Source organism: Somniosus microcephalus, chromosome 21 (genome assembly GCF_052327205.1).
Source record: "Somniosus microcephalus isolate GS21.2 chromosome 21, FLI_Smic_1.0, whole genome shotgun sequence".
NCBI lineage: Eukaryota > Metazoa > Chordata > Chondrichthyes > Squaliformes > Somniosidae > Somniosus > Somniosus microcephalus.
Window position 1 is genome coordinate 43,646,852 of NC_141007.1, and position 25,766 is coordinate 43,672,617.

The 25,766-nt window shown below is 48.0% G+C and overlaps 1 protein-coding gene across 1 annotated transcript in view; it reads left to right on the forward strand.

Annotated features, from left to right (window-relative positions):
* The first annotated feature begins 12,619 nt into the window (after positions 1-12,619).
* Positions 12,620-25,766, forward strand: part of LOC147102748 (CD276 antigen-like) — a 56,834-nt gene continuing 43,687 nt past the window's right edge. Inside the window, exon 1 of the mRNA XM_085963512.1 lies at positions 12,620-12,723. The gene's annotated coding sequence lies outside the window, so the exon portion shown is untranslated. The remainder of the gene's footprint in view (positions 12,724-25,766) is intronic.

Consider the following 25,766-nt stretch of genomic DNA (forward strand, 5'->3'; position numbering starts at 1 on the left):
AGCCTGATGTAGGAAAGCAGAGGCATAAGACAAGTCAGCTCCTGGCTGCAGAGCAAATGAATGGTCAAGAGAAGGATGGTAGCAGAGCATCAGACACATCTGGAGGTTCTGTGTGGCTTCTTCCAAGGTGTGTGACAAATGGCTGGGATAATGGTGGAGTGCACTGCCCTGCTGTGCACCAACATCCAAGAGGGGCTCAACTCATTGCAGGGCAACTTACAGACAGTGGCTGCTGCAGGAGCACCTAGGAACATAGGAACAGGAGTAGGCCATTCGGTACCTCTAACCTGTTCCTCCATTCAATAAGATCATGGCTGACCTGTATCCTAACTCTACCCGCCCGCTTTGGCTCCATATCCATTAATACCCTTGGCTAGCAAAAATCTATCGATCTCCAATTTAAAATGATTAATTGAGCTAGCATCTACAAACCTTCCCTCGCTTCATGAGAGATCCAAGCAAGTCAGTTAACTCAATGCGCAGACACTGAATGAAGGACTGCCAGCCTTGGGGACTGTCGGGAGAGGCCAATGTCCTGTATACTACAGGTCAGCTTCTCAGAAGATATTTGATTGACTCTCCCAGATATTTAATGATCTTTCTAATTCCATTCTCCCAATGAATAAGCTTGTGTCTGTGCCTCATGAGCTGCTCCTGCCCACAACAGCAGCAGAAAGAAGTGCTCCATCAGTTTCCTACAGATAATGTTTGGATCAGTGCCGCACTTTGAGTTAGCCAGATTTTGTAGGATGTTATTCCTAGCTCCAACTTTAGCTTTGGTTTTGATGATATGTTCCTTGTAATTAAAAGTGGGATCCAGTGTCACACCAAGTTAGACAGTGTAGAAACAGTGATTTAAGGGGAAAAATTCGATGGCGCCTCCTTTGGGGCGCTAATTCGCTGGGACGTTACTTTTAGCGCCCCGAAAATGTCAGCGTCCCTGTGCCATAAATTCAGTTTAGCGCCTCAAACAGGAAGCGGGGCGCTACTGAAAGCTCTCCCCCTCCTTCCTGGGGCGCTACCACTGAATATCGCGGTGCTACGTGCAACAGCTCCACGCGCGTCGGCACGTAGCGTTGCGGTATGGCAGGCCTCCCTCCCCTGAGTAAAGGGGAGGGGCCTAGCGCTGCGCACACCAGGGCCCTGCTGGACCACCGGGGAGCGGGGTGCCGGGAAAGCAGCCCAGCACTCAAGAGGGCTGAGCGATCACGGCCGGCACCCCGAATGAAAGAGGGGCAGGGGGCAGGTGCTGGCAGGCAGCCAAAATAAAAATGGCCACCCGACACCTGCCCCTTTAAATACCATCGCCGCTGCTGCACAAACGCCCCCAACCCTGTCAGACATATCGTCCGGCGAGCTGGGTGCTGTGTACGGCGATGACGTCATCGCCAGAGGCGCAATGCCGCGGGGCGCTACCGGCTACCACTGCCACTAATCTCCCGCTGTATTTTGCGGGAGGGATTAGAGGGGCGGCACTCGGGCACCAGGGACTTTGCACCCTGTCAGTGCCCCCCTGGGGCGCTAACGAGGTGCAAAGCAACCTAATGCTGTGCAACTACCATTTCCCACAACACATAGACCAGAACCTCAACTGCTTGCCATCACTTTTGTTTAATGACAACACAAAAGGAGGACACTCGATACTTTACAGCACAATAAAACACCCAAGGGATTACCCTTGTGACTATTTGTGGGTTAACTTCCTCTTACGCCTGTTTCTACATGGTGTTTCCCCTGTGGCTTCAGCAGATATAGAGGCACCTTGCTCACGTTGATGCTGTGCCTGCTTAGACGCCTTTGGCGGGCGTCCTCTGTGTTTGGGAGCCTGGGAGGGCTCCTCCACAGTCTGCTCTTCCTGCGGCCGTGCAGGGGCTGAAACGGCCATCTCAGTTGGGTAAGGACTATGGGGCTCTGACCGTGGGCTCCGCACTGGCATGGTCATGTGAGCCCTTGGAGAGAAGCCCACACTTCCTTGTTGCCTGCCACCAACATCCCTCTCATGGGTCAGCCGCACTTCAGTGCACCTTGCTGCACCTTGAGACCCGTCTCTGCACTGACAGTCCTCATAACGGAGACGTCCATGAAGCTCTGGTGTCTCTCCTCAATAGATGCCCATCTCTCCTCCATAGCAGACAATCTATTTAGAAGAGTCACCGGCCTAGAAATTCAGTAGGCCTAGCGCCCCATTTGGGGCGCTGGAGGGCCTAGCGCCGGAGTTATGGCCAGTTTAAAAATTCCCTGGGGCCCTGGAATCGGTGGTAGACCGGTAGCGCTGCGCCGGCACCGATGACGTCATCGGTGTGCGCAGCGTCCCGGTTGCCATGCCGACGGGCCCCAGCGCCGAAATTCAGTTGCGGCCGCCTCGCCCGTGGCAGCCGCAACTAAGACTCTGGCAACAGAGTCTTACACGACTTTGCGCCGGCGCATAAAGGTGGAGCGGCGGCCGGCCGCTTTCCCGCCGGCCGCCTGCCCGCACCTCCCTCCCCGGACTCCCCCCCCCCCCCCCCCCCGTGGAACAGATGCTTCTCGGCTGCGAGCCCGGCACTTCCCCGAGGTGCCGGGCTCATTTTTGTGGCGATTTTACCAGCCAGCGGGCGGGTGCAGGCAGCTCCTCCTTAACTGAAGGAGGAGGCCTGCACTTCCCGAGCCTGCCGCACCGCATCGGGCGCCGCAATGCGGCGCGTAGCGTCAGTTTTCAGGCACAAACACCCTTCAGTAGCGCCGGCAGCCGTTTGGGCGCGGCGCTACTGAATTTTTGGCGCGCGCAGGGGGACTTAGCGCCGACGCTAACTTTCCGGCGCTAAAGCCCTGGCGCGGCGCCAACTGAATTTCTAGGCCACCATGTTTTCGTTAGTCTGGCAACATGTCCTCCATGGCGGTTGCCACCCTCTCCATGGCGGAACATTCATGCGCCATTGCCTCCACAAAGGCAGAGCTCATGTTAGAGATGGACTCCTCCATTCTCTGCATGCTCTCGGTTACCCTGGATACAAACTCTGTCAGAGACTCCTGCACTTGTTCCTGGAGTTCCAGCACCGCTCTCCTTCTGGATGGCCCCAGAGACACAGCGCATACATGCAGCTGAGCAGAGCTAGGAGCGTCCTGCGACCTCCGAGAAGGATTCTCCACTGCTGTCGCTGTCTCCACCATCTGCTGATGCTCACTTGTGAGCTGTGATACACCAGGTGACAACACTACTCTATGTCGCGAAGGACCCACCAAAGTGTGCGTTTCTGCGCTGGTGCAGGCTGCGCTGAGTCCTGGTGACGCTGCTCCCTCAGAGGCTGCAGGTTCCTCTGAGGAGTCGTCAGGCTCTTCCTCCTGGACAGTGGGGAGGGGGGCTCTCGATGGTCCTGTGGGAGAGTAAAGGCATGAGTTGGATATCTGATTTTCAGGTAGCAGACACATCCTATTGTGCAGATGATCAGAAGTCAATCTCTATGAGCATCATATGCCACTGCAGTCAATCATGAATTGTAAATGCGAAGGATGAAAATGCATTCTGTCACCAGCTTGCTTGACTGCGCCCGTCTCTCCATCCCCCACTTCCAGCTCCTCGACACTTCCCACGATGTTGTGAGCAGCCTCCTCTGTGTTTGTTAATATGGCCAGGGATGGTGTGCCTCCTCCTGTCTTTGATCTCTCCCTCTTATTGTGGGCTATCTTTTTCTGCAAGAAAGGACACAAGTTGAGTTTCAGCTAAAGTGACGGAGTGAGTGTGAAGAATCCAAAACCTAGAAGCTTAGAAGGAGACCAAGATGGAGTGAGGTGGCAAGAGGAAGCTGCCTCCCTGTGGGTTGTTAGTTGTTGTCATTGCATAGCAGTGAGAGTGAGAGTGTGGGCTGCATAGTAGGATGGTGAAGTGATTCTGTACATAGAGAGAGGGATAGGTAAGGGTGCAAGGGAAGTAAGGGTAAGGTGGGATGTGGAGGAGCAGGCTGACAATACAGAGTGCTGGTGATGAGAAGAGTAGGGAAGCAGATTGAAGGTAAGTGTGATGTGATCCTCACTTTTGATGTTTGCAGAAGATCATTGAAGTGTTTTTGGCACTGGACCCAGGTACGTGTGGATACAGTGACCTTGCGCTTACCTCCTCAGCAATCTGCAGCCAGGCTGCCTTTGTCTGCTGAGGAGGCTTCCTCCGGCCATCGGGAGGGAACAGGATCACCCTGCGTCCTCTTACACCCTGCACAAGAGCTTGCAGGGACTCCTCATTGAAACGTGGAGCAGCCTTGGCTTTCACAGTACTCATGGTCACCTTGACCCATTCATTATGCAGCAGTAACAAGAAATGAGAGGCTGAGGCTACAAGGAGCCCTTAAAAGCAAATGCAGCAATGACCTCATCAGTGCAGACCAATAGACCCGCTCCCACGCATTGCAGCAGGTAGCAATTAAGTGGAGTAATTTATAACTAAGGAAAACAACTCGCTAGAAAAGCTACCACGTTTCCTCTAACTGAAGTAACCAACACTTTGTTGGACACAGTTTGCCTTCTTCAAGCTATAGCAATATCCTTCCTAACAATTTTTAATATAGGCTCTGGCCGTATTTTTAGTATGTTTTACAATGGCAAGCGTAATAATAATAATCCTGTCATTCCTTAATGAGGAATATATTTAAATGAAAGAATTTAAGGGGAAGCTAAATAGGCACATGATGGAGAAAGGAATAGAAGAATATACTGACAGAGTGAGATGAAGAGGGGTGGGACGAGGCTCGTGTGGAGCATTAACCAGTTGGGCTGAATGGCCTGTTTCAGTGCTGTAATTCTATGTAGTGCTACAGCCTCCAAGAAAAAGTTTAATGTTTATTGTCTTTGGTGCTCCTATGCATGTTAATGTTCCTGCCCTATTTTACAGCAGGTTTATGGCCTAGCTGACGTACATTGGCTCCCGGTCCGGCAATGCCTTGATTTCAAAATTCTCATCCTTGTTTTCAAATTCCTCCATGGCCTCGCCCCTCCCTATCTCTGTAATCCCCTCCAGCCCTACAACCCACCGAGATCTCTGAGCTCCTCCAATTCTGGCTTCTTACGCATCCCCGATTTTAATGGCTCCACCATTGGCAGCCGTGCCTTCAGCTGCCTGGGGCCTAAGCTCTGGAATTCCCTCCCTAAACCTCTCCACCTCTCTCCTCCTTTAAGACACTCCTTAAAACCTACCACTTTAACTACGCTTTTGGTCACCTTTCCTAATATCTCCTTATGTGGCTCGGTGTCAAATTTAGTTTTATAACGCTCCTGTGAAGAGCTTTGGGATGTTTTACTACATTGAAAGCAGTATATCAATGCAAGCTGTTGTTATTGTTTTAAACTCTCTCAGGTAGAACTGTATTATTTCAATGCCAGCACTAATGTTAATGTGTTACAAACTGCATGAGTGGAATGCTGAGGTAAGGGAAGGGTCAGTGAGTGCTATATTTCCTGAATCAGAAATGCAGTCCGTGTTGGTTCTTTCTGTAAACCTTGTATCCTCTGACAGAGGGAGAAACTTTAATTTGAGAGCCAGCTGTAAGCTTTAAATTTCGCAATGCAAAATTTCCCAATTTACAGGAAGAAATCTAAATATATTTTACATTGCCAGTTTGAAAGCTTAAATATTTAACTTAACTAGCCATTGAAGCAAATGTGCTTACAATTGCAACAGCTTAACTAAACTCATTTAGAAAATATACATACATTGTTATGAAATATTGTATTTAATTCATAAATCAATTAGATTTTCAGTTCCTTTCACTGGAGAATCCATTTCACCTCGTGGCCCTGTCATTCTAGTTACCAGTATTGTGAGCTGTAGTAATAACTATTAAAGCAATTTCAAGTTCCTCTGATAGGTGAAATTTCAAATACGGTGTAAAGTACAGAGGTAATAAACTATGTGTACATGGACACTGCCAGCTGTTTTTACTGTGTCAATAGTTCTCAACAAATATTGATTCCAAAATGACTTCCTAATTATATTTGGAATCACAGCAGTGTAAACCTAATATTTTAAATTATGAATGCAAGTATTGGATTCATAACTAGCTCAAATCAACTGAGTTTCACATTGTTCATTCAGTTCATATTACCTGAGCTAAGCAGCTAACTGTGTTGTGAAACTAATGGAACCAAAGGCCAGTATAACTATAGCTGCATAATAAGGAAATATTCAAAATGCTCCTGAGCTGTGCTCCGGGAATTGTTGCATGGATCATTGTAGCTTGCTATACAGCATCTCATGTATATTGTTGCCAAGGATGTTTGATGTTGATTAAAATGTTTACAAGGAGAAGGATTTTATTCTTTCATATCGCACAATCACATAGGATGCAAAAAGTAGTTTTACATATTTCTGTAAATCTGTTTTAGAAATCACTTCATCTGAGGCTCCATAATGGAAGTATTTTTCTGTGTCCTGCAATGTTGTAAACATCCTCAACAATAATAACTTGCATTTATATCGCACCTTTAACGTAATGAAATGTCCCAAGGTCCTTCACAGGAGCGTTATCAGACAAAATTTGACACCGAGCCACATAAGTATATATTTGGACAGCTGGTCAAAAGCTTGGACAAAGAAGTAGGTTTTAAGGAGTGTCTTAAAGGAGGAGAGAGAGGTAGAGAGGCAGAGAGGTTTAGGGAGGGATTTCCAGAGCTAAGGGCCTAAGCAGCTGAATGGTGGAGCGATTAAACTCAGAGATGCGCAAGAGGCCAGAATTGGAGAAACACAGAAATCTCGAAGGCTTGTAGGGCTGGAGGACGCTACAGGGATAGGGAGGGGCAAGGCTGGGGAGAGATTTGAAAACAAGGATGAGAGTTTTAAAATTGAGGCGTTGCCAATGCAGCTCAGCAAGCACAGGGGCGATGCGTGAATGGGGCTTGTTATGAGTTAGGATACGCGAATGGGGCTTGGTACGAGTTAGGATGCGTGAATGGGGCTTGGTACGAGTTAGGATGCGTGAATGGGGCTTGGTACGAGTTAGGATGCGTGAATGGGGCTTGGTACGAGTTAGGATGCGTGAATGGGGCTTGGTACGAGTTAGGATGCGTGAATGGGTCTTGGTACGAGTTAGGATGCGTGAATGGGGCTTGGTGCAAGTTAGGATGCGTGAATGGGGCTTGGTACGAGTTAGGATACGTGAATGGGGCTTGGTGCGAGTTAGGATGCGTGAATGGGGCTTGGTACGAGTTAGGATGCGTGAATGGGGCTTGGGGCGAGTTAGCGTGAATGGGGCTTGGGGCGAGTTAGCGTGAATGGGGCTTGGTACGAGTTAGCGTGAATGGGGCTTGGGGCGAGTTAGCGTGAATGGGGTTTGGTGCGAGTTAGGATGTGTGAATGGGGCTTGGTGCGAGTTAGGATGCGTGAATGGGGCTTGGTGCGAGTTAGGATGCGTGAATGGGGCTTGGTACGAGTTAGCGTGAATGGGGCTTGGTACGAGTTAGCGTGAATGGGGCTTGGGGCGAGTTAGGATGCGTGAATGGGGCTTGGTGCGAGTTAGGATGCGTGAATGGGGCTTGGTGCGAGTTAGGATGCGTGAATGGGGCTTGGTACGAGTTAGGATGCGTGAATGGGGCTTGGGGTGAGTTAGGATGCGTGAATGGGGCTTGGGGCGAGTTAGCGTGAATGGGGCTTGGGGCGAGTTAGCGTGAATGGGGCTTGGTACGAGTTAGCGTGAATGGGGCTTGGGGCGAGTTAGCGTGAATGGGGCTTGGTGCGAGTTAGGACACGTGAATGGGGCTTGGTATGAGTTAGGACACGTGAATGGGGCTTGGGGCGAGTTAGGACACGTGAATGGGGCTTGGTGCGAGTTAGCGTGAATGGGGCTTGGTGCGAGTTAGCGTGAATGGGGCTTGGGGCGAGTTAGCGTGAATGGGGCTTGGGGCGAGTTAGCGTGAATGGGGCTTGGGGCGAGTTAGCGTGAATGGGGCTTGGGGCGAGTTAGCGTGAATGGGGCTTGGGGCGAGTTAGCGTGAATGGGGCTTGGTGCGAGTTAGGATTCGGGCAACAGAGATTTTGATGGGCTCAAGTTTATGGAGGGTGGAAGACGGGAGGTTGACCAGGAGAGCTTTGGAATAGTTAAGTCTCGAGGTAACAGAGGCCTGGATGAGGGTTTCAGCAGCAGATGAGCTGAGGCAGGGGCCGAGACAGGCGATGTTACGGAGGTGGAAGTAGTGGGTCTTGGTGATGGGGCGGATACGAGGTCGGAAGCTCATCCTGGCGTCAATTACAACACCAAGGTTGCGAATAGACACTTGCCAAAAACAAGTCTGCTTTTCTATTTATCATCCAATATTTTATTCTTCTCTTCATTTGGGATTTGCCAATTTTCATTTTTATGTCTTTACTATTGCTAAATATCAGTTTCTCAAAATTGGCAGATTTAATGGAAATTAACTTTTGATGTCTGTGATACTTTGCTGTATAAAAATGTTGAACTCAGGAAGGGCCCCAAACAGATATGCAACTTCATCGGTGGTAAGCACAACACAATTCTACCTTTACAAAAGCAAAATACTGTGGATGCTGGAAATCTGAAATAAAAATAGAAAATGCTGGAAATACTCAGCAGATCAGGCAGCATCTGTGGAGAGAGAAACAGAGTTAACGTTTCAGGTCGATGACCCTTCGTCAGAACTGGAAAAGCTGGAGATGGAACAGGTTTTTAAGCAAGTGCAGGGGCAGGGAAAGGGGGGAGGGGAGGAAAGAACAAAAGGGAAGGTCTGTGATAGGATGGAAGGCAGGGGAGGGCAGAAGGCAGTCTCTCCTGCCTTTCATCATATCACTGACAATTGTACCTTTATTCACCACATGCTGAGGTTTAATAATTGGCTGAATTGGTGTTTTTAGCCCAGGGATTACCACTGACCAAGTCCATATCAGAAAGTACAACTTGACATTCATGCCATCTAAATGAATGTTATGATAAATGTAAGAAGTCACACAACACCAGGTTATAGTCCAACAGTTTTATTTGAAATCACAAGCTTTCAGAGCACTGCTCCTTCATCAGGTGAAGTGGAAAGATGCATAAAGACGCAGCTTATATAGTCAGAGTATAATGCCAGATGATTACAGGTAATCTGTTGAGTTGGCGGGTGTGTTCTTTGGTCGGATCAACCAGGTACATGGTACATACTGAAATAACAACAGAAAATGCTGGAAATACTCAGCAGGCCAGGCAGCATCCGTGGAGAGAGAAACAGAGTTAACGTTTCAGGTCTGGGACCCTTCATCAGAACTGGAAAAAGCTGGAGATGTAACAGATATTAAGCAGGTGCAGAGACAGGGGGGGGCGGTTAGGAGGGGAGGAAGAAATAGAAAGAATATCCTGTACTTTTGTAAGAGGCAGGAAAGATAAAATGTTGCAAATGGGAATGGCAAAAATCATACTGCATGAAAAATGGGGGCAGGGATAATTATCTGAAATTGTTGAACTCAATGTTGAGTCCGGCAGGCTGCAAAGTGCCCAATCGAAAGATGAGGTGCTGTTCCTCGAGCTTACGTTGAGCTTCATTGGAACAATGCAATAGCCCGAGGACAGAGAGATCAGAGTGGGAGTGAAGCGGTGAATTAAAGTGACAGGCGACTGGAAGCTCAGGGTCACCCGTACGGACTGAACGGAGGTGTTCCGCAAAGTGGTCGCCCAATCTGCATTTGGTCTCCCCAGTGTAGAGGACACCACATCGTGAGCAGCGAATACAGTATATTAAATTGCAAGAAGTACAAGTAAATCGCTGTTTCACCTGGAAGGGGTGTTTGGGGCCCTGGACAGTGGGAAGGGAGGAGGTAAAAGGGCATGTGTTGCATCTCCTGCGCTTGCACGGGAAGGTGCCAGGTGAAGGAGCAGGGCTGTTGGGAGTGATTGAGGAGTGGACCAGGGTGTCGCGGAGGGAGCGGTCCCTTCGGAATGCTGAAAGGGGAGGTGAGGGGAAGATGTGTTTGGTGGTGGGATCACGTTGGAGGTGGCGGAAATGGCGGAGGATGATCCGTTGAATGTGGAGGCTGGTGGGGTGAAAGGTGAGGACAAGGGGAACCCTATAGTGGTTCTGGGAGGGAGGGGCAGGGGTGAGAGCAGAAGTGCGGGAAATAGAACGGACACGGTCAAGGGCCGTGTCAACCACGGTAGAGGGGAATCCTCGGTTGAGGAAAAAGGAAGACATGTCAGAAGCACTAGTATGGAAGGTGGCATCGTCAGAACAGACGCGGCGGAGACGGAGAAACTGGGAGAAAGGAATAGAGTCCTTACAGGAAGCGGGGTGGGAGGAAGTGTAGTCCAGGTAGCTGTGGGAGTCGGTGGGCTTGTAGTGGATGTTTGTTGAAAGCCGATCGCCAGAAATGGAGACGGAGAAGTCGAGGAAGGGAAGGGAAAAGTCGGAGATGGACCATGTGAAGGTGAGGGCAGGGTGGAAATTGGAAGTAAAGTGAATGAACTTATCCAGTTGAGGGCGAGAGTAGGAAACGGCACCAATATAGTCATCGATGTACCGGAAAAAGAGGTGAGGGAGGGGACCTGAGTAGGACTGGAACAAAGAATGTTCCACATGTCCCATGAACAGGCAGGCATAGATGGGCCCATGCGGGTTCCCATGGCAACACCTTTAATTTGGAGGAAGTGAGTGGAGTCAAAGGAGAAGTTGTTCAAAGTGAGAACAAGTTCAGCCAGGCGGAGGAGGGTGGTGGTGGATGGGGATTGGTTGGGCCTCTGTTCAAGGAAGAAACAGAGCACCCGAAGGCCGTCCTGGTGGGGGATGGAGGTGTAGAGGGATTGGACGTCCATGGTGAAAAGGAGACGGTTGGGGCCAGGAAACTGGAAACTGTTAAAGTGACAGAGGGTGTCGGAAGAGTCGCGAATGTAGGTGGGAAGAGACTGGACAAGGGGAGACAAAATAGAGTCGAGATAGGAAGAGATAAGTTCGGTGGGGCAAGAACAGGCTGAAACGATGGGTCTACCAGGGCAGTCCTGTTTGTGGATCTTGGGAAGGAGGTAGAAGCGGGCTGTGCGGGGTTGGGGGACTATGAGGTTGGCGGCCATGGAGGGAAGATCTCCAGAGGAGATGAGGTCAGTGACACACTTGGAAACAATGGCTTGATGTTTGCTAGTGGGGTCATGGTCCAGGCGGAGGTAGGAGGAGGTGTTAGAGAGTTGGCGTTCAGCTTCTGCACGGTAGAGGTCGGTTCGCCAAACAACAACAGCACCACCCTTATCAGCAGGTTTAATGATAATGGTAGGGTTGGATCGGAGAGAATGGAGTGCTGCAAGTTCAGAGGGAGTCAGGTTGGAGTGAGTGAGGGGAGCAGAGAAATGGAGACGGCCGATGTCACGTCGGCAGTTAGCAATGAAAAGATCTAGAGAGGGTAGAAGGCCTCAACCGGGATCTTGGGTTCATGTCATGCTACATGTAACCCCACCTGACGTAGGGTCATCCAGACTCGAGTCGTCATTGGCTTGTTCTCTCTACACAGATGCGGCCGGACCTGCTGTGATTTCCAGCAAAAAAAATATTTTTTTGTCTGTTTTTTGTTTTTCATACAGACCCCAGCATCTGCAACATTTGACCCCTTGTGACCCCACCTCATTGTTCTTTGATGTAATGTTTTCCTGACTAACCTGTTTGGACACCATTCACACCTTTGATTGCTGTGATTATGTCTCTGCCGAGGTGTGATAAATGGCAGTTAGAAAGATTACCTGTAATCATCTGGCATTATTCTCTGACTATATAAGTTGTGTCTTTATGCATCTCTCCACTTCACCTGATGAAGGAGCAGCACTCCGAAAGCTTGTGATTTCAAATAAAACTGTTGGACTATAACCTGGTGTTGTGTGACTTCTTACAATTGCCCACCCCAGTCCAACACCGGCATCTCCACACCAATGTTATGATAATATCATCTATTTTCCAGGCGATACCATATCAGTATAACAACAATTGATTCTAGGAATGTAGGATGGAAACTATGTCAGATCAGATGTTAAAGCTAAGAATGGCATATTGACAAAGTGCTTGGACTTGTTAAGCAGTACTATCTTAAGTTGTTGATTGATTTGTTTTTGCAAAATTAATATGCAACATGATCATTTTTTTCTATTGCGTCATAATTTAATGAGCCTTTAACTTGTTGACTATCATAGAAACATAGAAACATAGAAGATAGAAGCAGGAGTAGGCCATTCGGCCCCTCGAGCCTGCTCCGCCATTCAATGCGATCATGGCTGATCATCCAAATTCAGTACCCGGTCCCTGCTTTCTCCCCATATCCCTTGATCCCTTTAGCCTTAAGAAATATATCTAACTCCTTCTTGAATATATTTAATGTATTGGCCTCTACTGCCTTCTGTGGTAGAGAATTCCACAGGTTCACCACTCTCTGGGTGAAGAAATTCCTCCTCATTTCAGTCCTAAATGGCTTACCCCTTATCCTTAGATGGTGACCCCTGGTTCTGGACTCCCCGGCCATCAGAAACATCCTTCCTGCATCTAGTCTGTCCAGACCTGACAGAATTTTATAGGTTTCGATGAGATCCCCTCTCAATCTTCTAAACTCCAGTGAGTATAAGCCCAATCGACACAATCTCTCCTCATGTCTATAATATATGATGTTTATTTTACTGATGTAGGCGATAACAAAGATTTTCATACTGAAAGCAGCTCAACAGAGAAGGGTGTTCAGAACTGGTGATTATAACACTGGAGTTACAGGACTGACAGGTCCTTCAGCACAGCTGTACTTTACTACAGGTAATTGGCAGCAACAACTTAAAAAAATATTTAAACGTTGTAGTTTATTATTGTTAGAGCTTTGGGCTATCTGGGTTTGGCTGTAATCATAGATACTGATCTCCTGTGGTACGTGTTCTTGTACTTTCCCTTGTATAGTATTGCCTGTTCTCGTCTTTTTATAGCTTATTTCACCTCTACCATTTTTGTTCCCAAGATACTGGGGAGTCCCTGAAAATTTTTCTGCCTTCTTCCTTTTTCTTGTTTTAAGTATTCATTTAGTTTCATTGCATGTGGTTCAAATTGTCTTCTAAATGCTGCACAAATATTGAAAAGAAATCAGTGCATACTCCTTCGTGTGTTGATACCAGTGCTTCCAGCAACTTTCAAGACCTAATTTATGAAGACGTGGTCTAGCTTAGACCTTTTGTTCCTCTAGGGGGGCGATTTTCCCACTGGAGGCGAGATGGAGGCGGGTTTCAGTTTGGGTGGATTTGAAACTTGCCTCCACTGATAGGTTTCAAAAATTTGCGATTTTCCCATGATTGGCCACTTGATTTCAGAGGTGTGGGATGCCCTTGCTCAATTAGTGTTTTGGGACTGAAACTTGCCTCTGTTGACAGCACTTTTCCAGTCTGATTTTATGACTTCTTGCTCCCTTGGCTCATTCCACAGCATTTCTGTGTCTCCTGCACCACATCCAACATATTTTGAGAAACCACAATGTCCAATTCCAAGGCAAGGGCCTACCTGAGGCTCTCGGATGAGGCGCTGCAAATGTTGTTTGATGGGGTAACAGCTAGCATGGAGGTGCTCTTCCACTCATCTCGGAGGAAGGAGCCTCTCAAACAAACCAAGGCTGTGCGGGTACAGCTGGCAAGGGATATAACCTTCAGATCTGTGTGCAGATTGGTAAACTGTTTCTGTGTATTGATGAAATGCCACCCCTGTTGGAAAGTATTAAAATGATTTGAAGCCAAAATGTTGGCGTTATGCCATCTGTTCATTCGCATTCGGCAGCTCCACATTGCAGGCATCGGCACACTTGCGTTGTCAGGTTGGTGGCCTGAGTGAAAGGAGGCCAGAGAGTCATGTCCACTGTCAATGATGTCCTAGGATGGAGCCAAGGACATGTGTCAACTTGGGCAACCAATGCAAATCTGGCCATGATAAGTTTATCCCTTGCATCCCAGGCAGCCATGTGCTCGCGTGCTGCCGCTGCCGCTGGTCGATACACCGGCGCTTTGACCGCCTCTACCTCCTCCTCCAGATCCTTCTCCTCCTCCTCCTCATCCTCATCTGCGGTCGATGCAGAAAGAAAATGAATGGTTCCCATTCTGCTTGTAGAGGCCTCCTTTGCGGAAGCGCTCATTGCAAGCGGGGAGAGGATCCTCCAAGGAGGTCCCACAGTTGATGGAGTCAAGCTGCAGCACCTCCGACTTCGGAAGGCCTTCTAAAAGTGCTCAGAGACCTTTTAAAGCCAAGGTCTGTCACCTGCAAGTAATCCTTGCTGCAATAAACGATGTCTTGTTAGACCTGCAGCAGTGAGGAGGCCACCCACGAGTCAACACACCAGGTTTACCTGGCGTGGTTCAGGAGGTGCGTGGAGCATGCCGAAATGCTGGAAAAATCAGGAGGGCCTCTCAAAATAGGCTTAGAGAGGCCCTTAATGAGAATTTAAGGAGGTTAAATAGTGCAATGGCCAGCTGGAGGTGGGAGCGTTTCCCGACCTCCAAAACTGGCACCGGCAAAATCCCACAGAGGTGGATTCCAAACCCGACCTCTTTGAATCTGATTTTCCCGCCTTTCCCGCCTCCAAACCCGCCTCCTCTGACGTCATAAAATCGCCCCATGGTGTCCAACAGAAAGCATCAGATTTTAAACTTGATCTGTTCCAAGGTTGTCACTTTTTACATTAAGCCTCATCATTGAGTTGCTAAAAGATAACTTAAAAATATAGCCCTATTTGCATGTCATGTGTGTTCTTGGGAAAGCACTCATAAACAGTTTAGAAGATTTATCATTAGAAGATTAGAAGCTGTCAGCTGTGGCTCAGTGAGCCAGAAGGTCATGGTTTCAAGTCCTACTCTAGAGATTTGAGCATATAATCTAGACTGACATTTATAATCATAGAAATTTACAGCGCAGAAGGAGGCCATTCAACCCATTGGGTCTGTGCCAGCCATAAAAGAGCTATCCAGCCTAATCTCACTTTCCAGCTCTTGCTCCGTAGCCTTGCAGGTTATGGCACTTCAAGTGCATATACAAGTACTTTTTAAATGTGATGAGTGTTTCTGTAGTGTCCGTGTGTTGATAGAGACACTGAAGACAGGAGTTGGTTCATAGGCATTTACTAAGCAAAGTCTGGGGGGGGGGGTTCTAACGGATATAACACAATATACAGGCTTATATAGCCCGAGTGGCCATTACCGGCATTACAGCACACATGGGGCTCTTAAAGGCACATACACTACAATTCCTCCCCTTTTAGCTAACCAGTACATCATATTTTAAGTAATTATTAATTACATGTTATAAGAAAAATAATATACACATTGCTGTAGTTAATTAATTAAAAGTCAGTCTCTCAGGAGGCTTCATGACTCGGTCCGGATAACGCCTCAGTGGTGTGGTAGTTTCTGGTGGTGTAGTAGGTTCTTTTGGCAAGGCTGATTCGGCTTGAATGCCAGTGTCGGGTTCATCGGGTTCCAGTATCACCGGATCGGAGGTAGATATAGAGTTGTGGTGTAGGCATATAGAGTTGTGGTGTAGGTTGTCCCTTTTCGGATGACTCTATGATTTGGTCAGCATGGCGCCTTATTATGCTTTCTCCGATGTCCACGGTATACATCAATGGTCCTAGTCGTGTGCAGATAGTTCCAGGCTGCCATTTCTCGGTACGGTAGTCCCGGGCCAAAACTTGTTGACCTATCTGGAAGGTTCTAGTTGGCCTTTCATTCATGCCTTGAAACTGCCGGTTCTCCACGTCCCTTCTGATGTTGGGCTTGACCAAATCCAGCCGGCATCTTAGGTTTCTATTGAAGAACATCATGGCGGGAGTTTGGTTGGTAACCATATGTGTTGCATTCCTGTATGCGAATAAGAAGTTATCCACCTTGTGCTGAAGTTTTATGTCTTCATTACCCATGGCCTTTATGGCCTTCTTGAAGGTCTGGGCAAACCTTTCAGCCAATCCATTGGTGGCGGGATGGTATGGGGCGGACGTGTAGTGCTTAACCCCATTGTTTTTTAAGAACTTCCTGAATTCTTCGGACACAAATTGCGGTCCATTATCAGAACAGATCTATTCCGGCAGCCCATTCCTGGCAAATATGGTCCTTAATACTGTGATGGTTTTTTCCGTGGTGGTGGAGGACATCTTTATTACCTCCAGCCACTTGGAGTGTGCATCAACCGCGATTAAGAACATTGAGTCCATAAATGGACCAGCAAAGTCGATGTGTACCCTTTGCCAGGGAGATGAGGGCCACTCCCATGGATGTAGAGGGGCTTGGGGTGGAGCGTTTTGGACCTTCTGGCATCCTAGGCAGCTCTTGGTCATTTCTTCGATGTCTCCATCGATACCTGGCCACCATACAAACGCCCTGGCTAGGTTCTTCATTTTCACTCCACCCAGATGCCCCTCGTGAAGCTCCTTTAGCACTTTATCCTGGAGTTTGGGTGGAATCACCACTCTGGATCCACACATCAAGGTTCCTCGGCACACTGACAGCTGTTCTCTTCTTTGCGAGAATGCTGGCAACAGTGGTTCGCCATGTGCTGGCCATCCCTTCACTGTTAAATCGTAGACCCGTGAGAGAGTCGGGTCATTTCTCGTCTCCCTTTCAATGGCAGAATTTGTTACTGGTAGACATTCCACTATGGTAGAGTGGAACATCTCCACTGGGTCTACTGTAGGTGCCTCTTCTACCGTTGGCAACGGTAGGCGCGATAAACCGTCAGCATTCCCATGCTGTTTTGATCCTTTGTATTCTATGTCATATTGGTGTGCCCCTAGAAAAAGGGACCACCTCTGTGTAGTGTATGTAACTGTTCTACCTTTAAGAGAACTATTGTATGTAACCGTCCACCTTTAAGAGAACTATTTTAGGTGTGGCACTACTTTATCCTGGCTGCTGTATACTGTAATACCGACGGTGACCACACCGGTATATAAGTGCTGTGGCAGAATTTATTGGGTAGATTCGCCCTGACCTTCGAATAGTAAAGTCCTGTTTAAGTTACTCTTGTAGTCTGTGTATTACTTCGCTATACAACCCACAGACTTTACAGTGGCGACGAGTTCGATCTTACCCTGCGGCAACAATACTTCTGAAGAAGTAAACGAGCGTCGAGAAGAGGCACCCGCCCTCGTCGTTTTGCTGAGAGAAAACTCGAGTCTGCAGACCAAGAAAGGAGGAAGATTTCAAACACGAAGTCTTCCATCAGCAACAGGCATGGATTGTCCCTTCTGCCACGGTGGTGAGTGAGCCGATCAACACGAGAAGCAAGTCGGCCACGGTGACTGTGAGTAAAGGGAAAATAGAAACAAATAAACGGAGGATAAGGGCAGTGCACTCGACCACGGTCGAGGGGGAAAGGAGCCGGACAGAAGTCGGGCCCAGAGGCGCTGAGACTGGGGCAGCGTGGAGCAGAAGCCGCGGTACAAGCGGGCTGGGGAGCGTCGTGAGACGACTAGACCGCGACGGTGAAAAAGGCCGGACAAATACCGCGACCACGAGGCGCTGCGACCGGGATCGTAAGGCGCGGGAAGATATAAACATAAATAAGCCACGGAGAACTCAGCCGCAGCCGGGGAGGAAAGCACCGGACTGCGAGAGGGCTGGGAGGTGCGATTGGAGCGAAAAAGGCCGGGCACCTACCGAGGCCGCGAGGCGCTGCGACCGGGATCATAAGGCGCGGAGGCAATAAATAAATAAATAACTAAATAACCCGCGAAGAATCAGCCGCAGCCGGGGAGGAAAGGACCGGACTGCGGGAGGTCTGGGAGAGGCGTTTAAAGCCGCTGAGGGAGAGCCGCGCGAGCGGGAGAGACAGAGCCCGAGAGAGAGCGAGCGAGAGCCGCGCGAGCGGGAGAGACAGAGCCCAAGAGAGAGCGAGCGAGAGCCGCGCGAGCGGGAGAGACAGAGCCCGAGAGAGAGACCGAGCGAGGTTCCGGCCAGCGGCTTGCAGCAGCTGCCGTGAAGGACCAGGAGCTGGATCTGTCCGATGCCAACTGGTTGTCCCCAGCGCCGGTTGCCCCTGCCAAAAAGAAGGGGGGGGGGAACAAGGAACACGATCGGCTTTTCTAGCGCGCGCTTCAGAATAAACTGAAGCCGGCGCACAGGCTACAAACCCCGTAAACCAGCGGTCGTCGCCCGAGGGCAAAGCTTACCCCTCCCACCAGAGGAAGAAGTCAGGAGCGGGAAACCGCCATTTTGTCAGTAGGGGGGAAGAAGACAAGTGCGGGAAACCGACATTTTGCCAGTAGGCGGGGAAGAAGACAAGCGCGGGAAAAAGAAAAAGTTAAAAAGTTAAAGAGAAATCCTGTTGTTTCGCAGAAAGATAGTGGGAGATAGTGAAGATGCCTAAGCATGGTAACATCAACAACGTCGATGCCGAGGTGGAAGATTGGGCCACGTACGTAGAACGTATCGAGATATATTGTGAGGCCAATAAAATAGAAGATGATGATAAAGCTATAACCTTGCTAAACTCGATGGGCGCGAAGACATACGGGTTATTGAAGCATCTTCTATCACCAGCTAAACCGGCGGATCAGACTTTCGATAATATTGTTGCTGTTCTGAAGGATCACTTGAACCCCACACCGCTGATGTTGGTGGAACGATTCAAATTTTATGCGAGAACGCAACGGAAAGAGGAAAGCAACGCAGAATACTTGGTCGAACTGCGTAGATTAGCGAAATACTGCCAGTTTGGAGGAAATCTGACAGAGGCATTGCGAGACAAGTTCGTGTGCGGGTTGTCGAAGGAAGGAACGCAAAAGCGACTGCTCGAAGAGAACGACCTTACACTAGAGAGGGCTGTTCTTATTGCAGCATCACACGAAGCCACAGCGAAAGGAACTGCGGAAATGCAGCTAAAGGCAGCGGTACTCAGTGTGGATCAAATTACTTCGGGTACAACGAAATGTTATCGTTGTGGGAAGACAACACACGATCAGAACCAATGCTGGTTTAAAAACCAGGAATGTAGAAAATGTGGCAAACTGGGTCACATAGCTAAAGTATGCCGGTCAGGGAAGAAGACCAACAACCAAAGAAAACCATCACAGGAAAAGTACAACAAAGTACACAAGGTGGCTGAGAAGAGTTCAGATGAACCGAATTCGGATTCAGACCCAAACGGCCAGGAACTGGGTAGTCTGAGAATTCACAATGTGAGTAAGGAAGCTGACCTACAAACTATCTGGGTCATGCTAAAAATAGCCGGAGTCCAAGTAAAAATGGAGTTGGACACTGGATCAGACCTATCAGTCATAAATCGAAGGGATTACAACCGGCTATTCTCACATATACCCTTGAGAGATACCAAGTTCGTATTGCAGACATACATGGGGCATAAAGTATACCCCATGGGAAAGATAAGAGTCAAGGTGAGAGACAGGGGCAAAGAACACCCAGGAATGGACTTATATGTACTACCTGAGGGAGGACCACCACTTCTAGGACGGGAGTGGATCAAGAAAATAGACATGGAATGGCACTACCTAAAAGCAATAACGAGTGAGGACTCGGTGCGGACAATCAGCTCAGACTCTGAAACGGATGACGATAAGTCCAGCCCAAGTATGAAAGACAAGGCTAAAATGGACTTGCTGACTAAGGTTGGAAAAACGAAGGCGTGCATAAAGGCTTATGCTCCAGAGGAGAACAAAGTTTCAGAACAGAACTCCACTGAACAACAACAACATAGTTTGACAGAGAATTCTGAGTCTGTTCAGTTTACAGACATATACATTACTGAGGAACACCGAGCTCGAACTCAAACTTATTTCAAATTACGACAGCAATTAGAGCAATTGAGTTGCCGTCTCGAACAAGAGATGAAAGCAATGAAAAAGTTCTATGACACCGATTGGGAGAATCTGGAAAGACAACAGAAGCAGCTGAGGGAGAAAAGGGAGCAGGAGCACACAAACCGTCTGCGAGAGGAGGCCAAACGAATCAAAGCTGATTCGGTTTCTGAAGGTGCGTGCTCTAATCTGGTGGAACAAGATGTGCAGCAACTGAAGGCGCTTGTTAGCAGGTTGCAGGCAGAAAAGGCTGATTTGGTCGACATGACTTCCGAGCTCCTACTGAAGTTGGGTGCAGCATCACCGGACGATTCATTTGTGGAAATTTGAATGGTGGAGGCTGCGGATGATGGCAAAGTAGAAACAGCAAAGGAGCCCCAGGGCAAGTTTATAAACAGCCCTGCAGCTAATGGGAAACGGATGATGGCAGAAGAGTTAACAGTCAGCCAACTTCTTCATATGCTGAGGGACAAGACCCTGAAATGGGAAAAACTTGAACACGAGCCTCAATCTTCAAAGAAAAGGGGTTCGGAACTCTCAAAGGTTATTGAAATAGCTGAGGTGGCAACACAGACTGAGAAGACTGCAGCAGAGCCGCGCTTGGATGCCGAAAGTACGCTGCCTCACGTCAATGCAGAACAACAGAATGCTGAAACAGTTACTTCAGTAGAGGGATTGAATGGTCCGATCAATCAATCTCCGAATGAAGTTGCAGTATTGAAATCACAAATGAGGTCATTAGTAAAAGACTTACAGGAAGCCCAGAAAAAGCGGGATGAAGCTGAACGCATGATGAAGTCTCTTCAGGACAGATGTCGGGATTTAGAACAAAAGTCGGCTAACGTTCAGCTGGGCAAGGAGGAAATAGAAGACCCTCCCGCTGGCTTAGCTCAGGACGACACCGAATATTACCATGACCTTTTGAGCGACACCAAATATTACGAGGACCTGTTCTGCCCAGCTTGTGATGAAAACTCCCAAAGTGCAGAAACCTTGATGAATCACAAAAAGTCTAAGGACCATCGGGAGATGGTGGCGCTACTACGGGAGGAACTGTGCAGGCAGCTGGCAGCTGACAATGGAGCCCCGAGAGTCTCCAAGAAGCAGAAAAGGAAAAGACGAAGCAGAAGATGATAACCATCTGAACCACAGAAAAGGAAAAGACGAAGCAGAAGATGATGATCATCTGGACCATCATCATCACTATTAGATCACGCACGGGGTCCCTGCGAACGGAGCCAAATCAGTTTGGAAGTAGAAAACTTCCCAAGGTACTCAAGTTTTACAAGCCAACAATGCTGGTTCAGAAGGACGGAAGTTCAAGCTGTTAAGTCCAGTGAAGGACTATTGGATGAGTCACTCCAGCAACGTGAACCAACTACACCACGGGGAACTGCTGCACCACTGAGGCGTTGTCAGGACCGAGTCAAGAAGCACGGAAGGCGCATCCACCGAGATTGAATCTGTGAACTGTTTCCCGCAGAGACTAAATCTATGAACTGTTTCCCGCAGAGACTGAATCTGTGAACTGTTTCCGCAGAGATTACATCTGTGAACTGTTTTAACATAAAGTTGGATATATGTTAGGAGGTTATGTTTAATGGGGAATAAGTATGTTGTAAGCTAAAAAGGGAGGATTGTAGTGTATGTAACTGTTCTACCTTTAAGAGAACTATTGTATGTAACCGTCCACCTTTAAGAGAACTATTTTAGGTGTGGCACTACTTTATCCTGGCTGCTGTATACTGTAATACCGACGGTGACCACACCGGTATATAAGTGCTGTGGCAGAATTTATTGGGCAGATTCGCCCTGACCTTCGAATAGTAAAGTCCTGTTTAAGTTACTCTTGTAGTCTGTGTATTACTTCGCTATACAACCCACAGACTTTACACTCTGTAGCCTTTGCACTGTCATAATGGGAACACCCTTTTTAGGGTTGAATATGGAGATGAGGGGTTGATGGTCAGTCAACAAGGTAAATTTTTGTCCGTGTAGGTAATGGTTGAATTTCTTCACTCCCCATACCAGGCTGAGTGCTTCCCTGTCGATTTGGGCATAGTTACGCTCAGCTGAGTTCAATGAGCGTGACGCAAAAGCTATCGGCCGTTCCGAGCCATCAGGGAATTTATGCGATAATACTGCTCCTATGCCATAAGGGGATGCATCGCACGCCAGTCTGATTGGCAGTGATGGGTTGTAATGAGCCAAAACTTCTTCGGATGTGATTAAGTCTTTGCATTTATGGAAGGCACGTTTACAGTCTTCATTCCATTTCCAAATTACTCCTGTTTGTAGCAGTTCATTAAGAGGGTGTAGAAGAGTTGATAAGTTCGGTAAAAATTTATGATAGTAATTTATTAATCCCAGGAACGACCTTAATTGTGAAACATTTTCAGGTGCTGGGGCTTTTATGACCGCTTCAATTTTTTCAGGTGACTTATGCAACCCTTCCTTATTAATTATGTGGCCACAATATGATATTTGATTTTGGAAAAATTCGCACTTGGGGCGATTTGCTCGTAGGCCCCGTTCTCTCAGCCTAGTGAGCGCCTGCTCCAAATTGGCAAGGTGCTCGTTGTCGTTTTCTCCTGCTACAAGGATGTCGTCTAGGTAGCATTGAGTACCCGGAATCCCTTGGAGGACTTGCTCCATAGCTCTTTGCCAGATAGCTGGAGCGGATGCTACTCCGAAAACCAGTCGATTGTACTGGTATAGACCTTTGTGTGTATTTATCGTGAGATATTTTTTAGAGGCCTCTTCAACCTCCATCTGTAGATATGCCTGTGCCAAGTCAATTTTGGTGAAACGTTTCCCTCTGGATAGTGAGGCGAAAATATCTTCTATCCTCGGAAGAGGATACTGTACCGTGTGAAGGACCGGGTTTACAGTCACCTTGAAGTCTCCACAGAGGCAAATTTTTTTCTGTTCTTCAGATTTATCATTATTCAATGCTTTCTTCATGACTGGAACGATGGGTGTTGCCCACTCGCTCCAATCTATTTTGGATAATACGCCTGCCTTTTCCAAATTCTCCAGCTCTGCCTCGACTGCTGGACGAATTGCGTATGGCACCGGTCTTGCCTTAAAAAACTTGGGAATTGCTGCATCTTCCACTTTTATTGAGGCGGTGATGCCTTTCAAGGTTCCTAGTTTCTCTTGAAACACTTCTTTGGCGTTGGCCAAGATGTCTTTTAATCGTTCAGGTATGATGTCATCATCGTTTTTTTTCTTACTGGTCACCGTCAGTGCCTGAATGGAGTGCCAGTCTAAACGTATCTTTCTGATCCATTCACGTCCCAACAACGGTGGACCACCATCTTGTAGAATGTATAAATACAACTTTTGTATTTCTTTGCCGTTGTATACAACAGGCACCCTTATTTTTCCTTTGGGGTATACTTTCTGCCCCGTATATGTTTTTAAGATAATGGATGTGTCTTTTAAAGGTATATGCGGAAATAGCCTCTTGTAATCCCGTCGATTTATTATGGTTAGAGCTGATCCTGTATCGAGCTCCATTTTAACTGGGGACCCTGCTATCGTGAGGGTAACCCAAATGGTTTGGTAATCATCTTTGGCAAGTACATCATGTAATTTGAGACAGCTTAGTCTCTTGTTTTCGGAGTCGCTATCGCTCTTCTGGTCTTCGGAGCTACTGTCCGTCATCATTTGTACCTTTCTGTACTTTTCTTTATTGATTTTTTTTTTCCTGTCTGTGGATTTATTTTGTCCAGATCGGCATACCCGTGCAATGTGTCCAATCTTTCCGCATTGCCTGCATGCTTTGTCCTTGAACCAGCAGTCCCTCTGGTTATGGGTGGATCTGCCGCAGCGATAACATCTTTCGAAACCCTGTGTCATTTCATGGGTGCCGAAGTCCTGTGTCTTTTGTTTATCTCTGCAGCTCCTCTTGCTGCTGCTTCATATGATACAGCCATACTGAAAGCCTTGTCCAGTGTTAAATCATTTTCAGAAAGCAGCCTTTTTTGTGTTCCTTCACTTAAGAGACCGCAGGCGAATTTGTCTCGAAGATAATCTGCTAGTCCTGCCCCGAATTGGCAGTATTTTGATAGCTTTCTTAATTCGGTGAGGTAATCAGCATTACTTTCATTCTTGTGTTGATTTCTCTTGAAGAATTTGAATCGTTCCGCTATCAGCAGCGGTGTTGGGTTTAAGTGCTCCTGCAGGGTATCAACAATTTCTTTAAAATCCTTGTCCTTTGGTTTGGCTGGAGTGATTACATTTCGTAACAGCCCGTATGCCTTTGCGCCCATTAGATTCAGCAGTACTGAAGCTTTTTTTTCATCTTCTATTCCATTTGCAGTGCAATATACCTCTACTCTTTCCACGTATGTGGTCCAATCCTCTATTTCGCTATCAAAAGCATCAATATTGCCAGACTTAGGCATCTTAGAAAAGATATGGCGCTTCCCGCGCTTTTCTTTCTTTTCTGCAGAAAAGATATGGCGCTTCCCGCGCTTTCCCGCCGCTGCTGCCGATGACAACGCTGTTTCCCGCGGTTTCCGTTCTTTTTTAAAAAAAAAATTATTTACAGTTGGAGACTCGTTCCCGCCAGACTTTCTCTCTAGGTCTGAACGCCGACCTGCTCGCAGCGCCGGCCGTCTCCCGAGTGCTCCCTCCCCATCTGTTATTGCTTGCCTCCGATTTCGCTGCTTGTCCCAGCTGTAGAGCCAGCCGCTGGAGCCCCATCCTGACGCCCAGGAAGGATTATCGCAGTACCTGCTACCAGCTTGGCCAGCTGGTGAAACCACAGCTTCTTTCACTTTCTTGAGTCTTCTGGACACCCGAGGAATCGATGTCCTTGAGGTGCTGCCGAATTGCAGGTAAGTTCGTTTCCACTTCGTCGCCACTGTAGTGTCCGTGTGTTGATAGAGACACTGAAGACAGGAGTTGGTTCATAGGTGTTTACTAAGCAAAGTCTGGGGGGGGGTTCTAACGGATATAACACAATATACAGGCTTATATAGCCCGAGTGGCCATTACCAGCATTACAGCACACATGGGGCTCTTAAAGGCACATACACTACAGTTTCTGCCTCTATCACCCTTGCAGGCAGGAGTGGGCCTTTGGCGTAGTGGTAGCATCCCTGCCGCTGGGCTAGAAGGCGTAGGGTTTCAAATCCCGCTCCAGACAGTCCCGGCAAGTGGAGTCGGAGCTCCGGCTCTAAACTTTGGGTTGACATCCAGCGGGATACTTGCGTCCGTGGGTCCGTGGGTGTGGGTGGGCCCCCCCCCCTCGTATGGGTTGTGGGAGCCCGTAAAACCCTCCCGCCATAGGACTAACCACCCTAATGGCTAGTACGAAGATGGTTACGGTCACAGAAGGAGCGTTAATCGCGGCCAGAAATCCTTCCACCACTTCATACAGTTCCCCAAAGGGAACTGTATGAAGACACGTATGACGACGACCCTTTCAGGCAGTGAATTCCAGAACCCCACCACCCTCTGGGTGAAAAAAGTTCTCCTCAACTCCTCTCTAATCCTTCTACCAATTACTTTAAATCTATCCCCCCTGGTTATTGACCTCTAGGGGAATTAGGTCCTTCCTATCCACTCTATCTAGGCCCCTCATAATTTTATACACCTCAATCAAATCTCCCCTCAGCCTCCTCTGTTCCAAAGAAAACAACCCCATCCAATCCAATCTTTCCTCATAGCTAAAATTCTCCGGTCCTCATAAGTCTCCTCTGTACCCTCTCCAGTGTAATCACATCTTTCCTGTAATGTGGTGACCAGAACTGTACGCAGTACTCTAGCTGTGGCCTAACTAGTGTTTTATACAGTTCAAACATAACCTCCCTTCTGAGAGAGTGCTGCACTGTCGGAGCGGCTATCCTTCGAATGAGACATTAAACTCAGGCACTGTCTGCCCTTGTTTCCTACATTACAACAGTGACTACACTTCAAAAAGTACTTCATTAGACATAAAGCACTTTGTGACATCCTGAGTCGCGAAAGGGGCTTTATAGCCAGAGCAGTTCTGACAAAAGGTCATCGACCT